We start from the raw sequence: 8,060 nt of genomic DNA, 5'->3' as shown, positions 1-8,060 counted from the left end.
TTTTTCAAGATGCACTTGTACCTTAGCGTATAACAAACGGAGATAAAACCTCGGGCCGCCGAAATCGGTACATGGTTATCCCCCCTATCTCCCCGCGGTCCAAAAAATTTTCCCAAAACCTTTAAAAAGGACCTAGGACCGTTCCCCCCCAAAATCTAGCAGCTTAATCCAAAGGGAAGGGCGAGTACTGGCGAAAATTTTAAATTTCCTTTTTCCCGGCGAAAAATATATAGTACCCGTTCGATCGCGCTAACTTTTAAAGTCAACGTACAAAATCCGACGTCGAGTAATACTTCCCGCGTCTTAGCGTCTGCGAAACGTTTCCTCGGAAAGCGAATCCTAATCACGGTGGAAAGGGGATACCTCCCGCAATCATGCTAGCGTACGACCGCGATTTGGTCCCTACATAGCCTCCGGAATAAACAAATCTCTAGCGGAACGAATCCGAGGGAACCCTTTGGGGCACAACCAAAACCTTTCTTTTCCTCAACCCCAAAATTTTTCCTCTGTTGAAAAATCACTATCCGGACCCCCCTTTTCTCGACCATTTGAACAAAAAAAAAACTAACCATGTAACTAAACCCAAAAAACGTACGCCTTGTTTCCCTGCCAAAAGAAGCTAAGGTATACAGGGTTTCTATCTCCAAAATTACGACGCCGACGTCAACCCTACATACCCCAAAATACGTTCCCTCCAAACCCAAGGAAATTGACAAAACAAATAAAAAAATTACTAAACCAAAAATGAATTAAACATTTAAAAAACCGTACATTCCCCTTGGGATATACCTAAAACCCATTCGAAGGGGAAAAAGCGTTGGGAAAAGGGCGTAGACTATCGGCACTAAACGAAAACGATGGCACGCGTACCTTGCCCAACATAACAAAAATTTTCGATCAGCTAGGCAGCGCAAAATACTTTAGTGTATTCGACCCGCCCGGATTCCACCAAATTCGATCACGAGTCGCACCCAAAAAAACTGCATTCTCGACCGCATGACATTACAGTTCACGAATCCGTTCGGGTTTAAAAAAACCCCCCGCACGTTCCAAGACTCAGGATCAGGTTTATGCAGACTACAAGGGAACGAACTTTCGTTTTTCTCACGATATCGTATGGGACCCAGCTACTCCGGAAACGAAAACAAGTTCACAAACTACCCCAGGATTACCAAAGGGTAACTTGAAGCTCAAAACCCAACAAATGCGAATTTCGCGCAAGGAAGTGAATTTGGGCCACAAAATTTGCACGATGGGGGGAAAACCAAACCCCTAAAAATAATGCGGTAAAAAAATTCCCCAGCCCCCCCAAAAACCCAAAAAATTAAAAAATTTTCCCTTGGGCCCTTTCTGGATACTTCGTAGATTTATCCCGGATTTTTCTAAAATTTCACGGCCCTTACGGGCTTGCTAAAAAAACAACATTTGTTTTAGAAACGACCAAAAAAGAGTTTTAAAGAAAACTCCGCGACGCATTATCTTAACCCATTTTTTTAAAATTTCCCATTTTACGCGACCTTTCGTCGTCACAACAGACCTTCCGGTTACGCTATCGGAGAGTCTTGACCAGGGGAAAACGGCAAAACCTCCCATTCTTAAAACCCGTCTTTTGAAAAGCGCAAAAAATTATTCAACAACGAAAAAGGGAAATCTACTATCGCAAAATGGTCATTACTTCCGTCCCTTTATATTGGACAAGTTTACACTAGTTTCGGATAAGACCCCTGGGGTGGATCATTCCGTAAAGGACCCCCCCCCACGGGTCATCCGATGGGGCTTAAACTTGCGGGAATACGATAACGAGTAATAAGCCGGGAAAAATTAAAGTAACGCCCCAGCACTTTTCCCCAAACCCAATCCACCCCTCCCAACCAAACTGATAAACAATCCTGATGCTCCAAAAGACCCCGGAAATGCCCCGAGAAGACCAAGTCCCCCTTCCTTCATAGGCGTGTATAGGAAGGCACTATTTGTGGTCTCATGCAGATGTAAGATCTGTTTAACAACCGCTTCTATGGCTATGTCAATGTTTTCAGCGTCTCTTTGGATGGCGGACGCATTACCAACCCATAGGTGAATCTGGGCAGCAGGTACGTGTGCAACAGAAGTATCTTCTGCATTGGCTTAATAGGGAGCGCCTTCACCCTCTCTATGACTCCCTGAATCGTATGGAGCTCTGAACCCTCGATCAGGCCTCTCCAAGGTGTGGCTGTTGCACCTAGATATCTAAAGGCTTTATCTGGTTCTCCATATGGAATCGGGGTTCCTCTTACGACCATCTCCGGGTCTCTAATGTACCAGGTTTTTGGTCTTGGTACGTACTCGAAGGCGAAGCATTTCTCAATAGAAAGCGCCATACCACGCTTTCTTAGCTCGGTATAGACCGAGTTGATCTGACCGATGGACGTTTGTCGGTCTTGTGCTAAGAGTACCATATCATCAGCGAATGCCATTGCTGCCAAATTGCGCTCCTCGACTTTAACACCTACGGTGTTTTCTTGCACTATTTCAATTATAGGCTCAATCACCAAGTTAAACAAGGTGGGTGACAGAGGATCGCCTTGCTTGACACCTCTCTTTAATTCGATCGGCACCCCGTCACTTCTAGCCTTTATAGTGGTCTTGCAACCACTGTACATGTTCACGATGTAATTTGCCACTTTGGCCGGGATTCCTTTTCTTATTAATGCCCAATAGATGGCCTTGTGTGGGATAGTATCGAATGCTTTCGATATATCCAGGACGGTGAAAACACCGCCCGACGCTTTTGCTTCACTAATGGCTGCACTGAGTAGTCTAGTGTTCGTAAAACAGCCATTCTCTTTAGTAAAGCCTTTCTGTCTTAGCGTCTGTTGAATGACCTCACGTATGCGACGGTCCAGCAGCGATGAAAATATTCTGCTTAACATTGAGGAGATAGTTATAGGCCTCCAGTTTTTAACATCCGAGAGATCTTTACTCGCTTTAGGTATAAGGGTAGTGCGATTCTGCTTCCAAGCTATTGGATAAGCCTCTTTTAGGAGCAGGAGATTGAAGAACTTAGCCAAAACAATACTGATGCCTTTTCCTTTCAAGTCAGCCTTTTCAATCTTATCTAAACCAACAGCTAAAGAGTTGGCAATGCGTCTGATTTTGTCCTCCACGTCCTTTGGCTTTATTGGTAGGAAGATATCTCTCAGCGGAACCTCGGCGTCTGCAACACCGATTGGTTCTTGCTGGGGGCCGGGCGAACCCCATAGATTGGTGTACAATTCTTTAATTTTCGCCATCTCGGGCGATTGACGCAATTGTATAAGCGATAAGTCATTAACGGCCACGGCATCTGCCAGCTTCCTTGGACAGTTATTCGTTAGCTCCTGGCATTTTGCAAAGGCGAAGCGCCTCTTCTCCATCCCGTTTGGCGGACGGCTTTTGGTTTTTCGATTCCTACGTTTTCTGGAATCTTTATGTACTCCCTTGTTTTTATTCAGGCATTCTGTTATCTCGTCGCATAGCAAGTCAATATCCTCACTGGTCGTCGAGACCAGTCTTGCAACCATGGTTGCCCATACGCCTTTCAGTTCACTTTCCGCTTCGATTTCCGCCAGCACACTCTCTCTCCAATCCTCGCCTTCAAAGGATAATTGCTCCGGCGCTGCACTTCGCGCCGGAGATTCGTTCTGCGTTCTAGGAACCTCGACTACAGCAGCCAATTCTGGCTGCCGTGAAGCTACATCAGGTTGTGGGGCCGGTACAACGGCCGGTTTCAGTCGACGTCTTGCATCGCTTATTTGCTTATTTGTTTTACCCGGGAAAAATTCCATCAACCTGATGTTAATGTTTCGCTTGTCTTGGAACCTTAGATTGAGTTGTTCGAGCCGTTCCATCTCATCCGCAGTCCACACGGTTAACTTTCTGCCACTCTTTTCGGCTGGTTTTTTAGCCTCGGCTGCTCTCTTTGTATTCCTTATTTTCGGGTGAGCAAACCTTTCATGTTGCGAGAGCCCAATCCTTGATTCGAATCTCAACTTACAGTTCTCGCATTTGTACTCGGCCGCTGGATTGACCTTTTTACCCCTGCACTTAGGGTAATGACAGCGCCATGAATGGATTTTCGGAAAGACTTCCCGACATTTCTCGCACTCCCAATTGACATGCACATCTGGATGTTGTTCTAGAAAGTGTGCGTTCAGCTGCTTTGCACCAATGCAACTGATACTTCTACTGTTCTCTAAACATTTTGGGCAGTCCATGACTGCATCTGTACTTCCTTGGATGGTCAAGGGCTGGGTAACCCGAATGGGTATTGGGTCCCATCGCCCGTCCGACGGCGCCCCTAAGACTCGGGCGCCGCTCGCGCTTCCTCGCCTTTTCGCCACATAGGCAGCGTCCGCCCCGCCAGAAGCGTTCTCGGGGTCGTCCGCCTCCGAGGCTTTTTCTATTTTACTATCCATATTTGCTCCTGAATAGACCGTCGCCTGGAGCCAAGACGACGGTCGGGCAATCGTGGGCTGCACCTCACCCCGACGGTTATAAATTAGTTTGCGGCGTGTTGCTTTTGATTTCCGCAAACAAACTCTGGGCACTCTAGGCTGCTCCTCACCCCGATGGTTTCTTTGGTGTCTGATTGCACAAGGTATACCCGGACTACAAAGAGCCGGCTTGGAAGAAGAGAAAAGGCGAGCTGGGGGTTAGTTTCCTAATTCTGGGACAGCAATTTCCCTTTTTTACAGAATAATCTGTTCCCCCATGATGGCTTACGCCATTTGATTCCTTTCTTCGCTTCGCCTTTTCGGCCGATGACAGGCCTAACAAGTTATCCCTGATGCGCCAGCTTGGCGAGTTCCGAACGTGCTAATTTGCTCGGCGCTGTACATCCGTTAGCCGTCGCCCACCGTACCGTCTTGCTATGGTGGGGACGTTGCCCGGGAGTGACCACGAGGAGGTGGGGTACAACTTGGACGTGAGAGGCTGAAGGTCCTTACTAGAGGACTTCGTTGGCGCATCACGACCCAACTACGACTCTCTCTAAGTACCATCGCAGCGTGTTGCTTTGAGGACCGAGAGAGTCATAGTTACTCCCCCGAGAGAGTCATAGTTACTCCCCCGAGAGAGTCATAGTTACTCCCGCCGTTTACCCGCGCTTGCTTGAATTTCTTCACGTTGACATTCAGAGCACTGGGCAGAAATCACATTGCGTCAACACCCGCGAGAGCCATCGCAATGCTTTGTTTTAATTAGACAATCGGATTCCCCTAGTCCGTGCCAGTTCTGAGCTGAGCGTTAAATGGCGGCCGAAGAGGACGACCACGACGGCTCGCGCCGCCACGGAAGCCTCGCAGCAAGGAAGTTCCGCGAGAGGCCAAGGCACGGGACCGAGCTCGGATCCCGGGACCGGCGCGAGAACGCCGACCGTTCACCTCGCCCAGGCCCGGCACGTCAGCCAGACCCGCTTCCCGACCAAGCCCGACACGCCCCGCTCCTCAGAGCCAATCTTTATTCCGAAGTTACGGATCCAATTTGCCGACTTCCCTTACCTACATTATTCTATCGACTAGAGGCTCTTTACCTTGGAGACCTGCTGCGGATATGGGTATGAACCGGCGCGACACCTCCACGTGGCCCTCTCCTGGATTTTCAAGGTCCAAGGGGAAGATCCGGACACCGCCGCAACTGCGGTGCTCTTCGCGTTCCTAAACCCTATCTCCCTGCTAGAGGTTTCCAGGGAACTCGAACGCTTATACAGAAAAGAAAACTCTTCCCGGATCTCCCGACGGCGTCTCCAGGTCATTTTGGGTTACCCCGACGAACACTCTTACGAGGGCCCGAATTGTATGCGGTTCCGCTGCCGGGTTCCGGAATAGGAACCGGATTCTCTTTCGCCCGACGGGCGTGTGTCTTTCGTATAATATTTATTATTATTTCTCGACACTCGAGTATATTGTACGCCGTCATTGACATAGGATTTCTCCTAGGGCTTAGGATCGACTGACTCGTGTGCAACGGCTGTTCACACGAAACCCTTCTCCACGTCAGTCCTCCAGGGCCTCGCTGGAGTATTTGCTACTACCACCAAAATCTGCACCGACGGCGGCTCCAGGCAGGCTCGCGCCCAGACCCTTCTGCGCTCACCGTCGCGACCCTCCTACTCGTCAGGGCTTCGTGACGACGCGAGAGAAGACTAACGCCCGCTCCCGGTTGCCGCCCCACTTGCCGCTGACGGCAGAGTATAGGCTCGACGCTTTAGCGCCATCCATTTTCAGGGCTAGTTGCTTCGGCAGGTGAGTTGTTACACACTCCTTAGCGGATTCCGACTTCCATGTCCACCGTCCTGCTGTCTTAAGCAACCAACGCCTTTCATGGTGTCCCATGAGCGTCGAGTTGGGCGCCTTAACTCTGCGTTTGGTTCATCCCACAGCGCCAGTTCTGCTTACCAAAAATGGCCCACTTGGCACTCTGATCCGAAGATGCTCGTGGCTTCATAATTCAAGAAGCCAGAGATCTCACCCATTTAAAGTTTGAGAATAGGTTGAGGTCGTTTCGGCCCCAAGGCCTCTAATCATTCGCTTTACCAGATGAGACTCGCGCGCGTTCCGTGCGGAACGGCCGAGTGCCAGCTATCCTGAGGGAAACTTCGGAGGGAACCAGCTACTAGATGGTTCGATTAGTCTTTCGCCCCTATACCCAGTTCCGACGATCAATTTGCACGTCAGAATCGCTACGGACCTCCATCAGGGTTTCCCCTGACTTCGTCCTGACCAGGCATAGTTCACCATCTTTCGGGTCCCAACGTGTACGCTCTGGGTGCGCCTCTTCTCGCGATGAGAACGAGACGCCCCGGGAGTGCGAGGCCGCATCGCGACGCGGCCCATCCTCCCTAGGTCGACGGCCAGGGCCGACCTTCACTTTCATTACGCCTTTAGGTCTCGCGACAAGTCCCAATGACTCGCGTACATGTTAGACTCCTTGGTCCGTGTTTCAAGACGGGTCCTAAGAGTACCCAAAGCAGTAGCGTCGCCGACCGGTATCGGTCTCCCGCGAGACCGCGGGAGACGTTCGCAGGCCTGTCGAAAGTGTACCGTACTGTAACCAACAGCGGGCCAGGACCGGGGACGGCGCGAAGTCCGTAACCTCCGAGTACAGTGGCGCGCGCTTGCGACGGTCTCGACGCACCGTGAATAGTGCGGCCTGATACCTTGCGCGTACCACCGAGCAGCCGGCCGGGCGACCGAGGGTTTGTCGCGTGCCGTTTTTTCCGGCGACGCGACAGACACCGCACCCGGGCCGTAGACCGACACCCAGCGGGTCGCGACGTTCTACTTGGGGAGAAGTGCACGACGACGAGCGCCGGACATCGGCGCACGGTAGCGTGCCCGCGCGCGAGCCGCAAGGACTCCGCGGGACATCGCCGACCGACGCGAAGCCAGCGCCGCTGACGATGAATCTTCCCGTTCGATCTTTTGGGTTTCTTAGGTTTACCCCTGAACGGTTTCACGTACTCTTGAACTCTCTCTTCAAAGTTCTTTTCAACTTTCCCTCACGGTACTTGTTCGCTATCGGTCTCGTGGTCGTATTTAGCCTTAGATGGAGTTTACCACCCACTTAGAGCTGCACTCTCAAGCAACCCGACTCTAAGGAGAGATCCTCCCGAGGCGCGCACCGGTCGCTACGGGCCTGGCACCCTCTACGGGTAAGTGGCCCCATTCAAGATGGACTTGGACGCGACGCGGCACCTCGGGATAAGCGGATCCTCCCAAACACCACCGCGGCGGAACCGCGGGATTCGGTGCTGGGCTCTTTCCTGTTCGCTCGCCGCTACTAAGGAAATCCTGGTTAGTTTCTTTTCCTCCGCTTAATAATATGCTTAAATTCAGCGGGTAATCTCGCCTGCTCTGAGGTCGTTGCATAGTGAGTTTTCGTAGCCGTTTGCCTCCTCCGCGTCGCTCATCGTCGTCTCTCCTCTATAATATATATTATAAGAGGGAGAGAGAGAGAGCGTCGAACGAGAGAGCAGCAGCGGCAGCACACGAAATACGCGAGAAGGCAAATCGCCGGGGCGCTAACCGCACACACACTCGTTG

The 8,060-nt window shown here is 50.9% G+C and overlaps 1 pseudogene; it reads right to left on the bottom strand.

Annotated features, from left to right (window-relative positions):
* Positions 1-5,531: 5,531 nt before the first annotated feature.
* On the bottom strand, positions 5,532-7,857 carry LOC146719742 (large subunit ribosomal RNA; annotated as a pseudogene).
* Positions 7,858-8,060: the final 203 nt, after the last annotated feature.

This window comes from Nylanderia fulva, unplaced genomic scaffold (genome assembly GCF_048542155.1).
Source record: "Nylanderia fulva isolate GAGA-0341 unplaced genomic scaffold, ASM4854215v1 Scaffold880, whole genome shotgun sequence".
Taxonomy (NCBI): domain Eukaryota; kingdom Metazoa; phylum Arthropoda; class Insecta; order Hymenoptera; family Formicidae; genus Nylanderia; species Nylanderia fulva.
The sequence above is the reverse complement of the archived record's forward strand: the minus strand, read 5'-3'. Positions and strand labels throughout refer to the sequence as shown.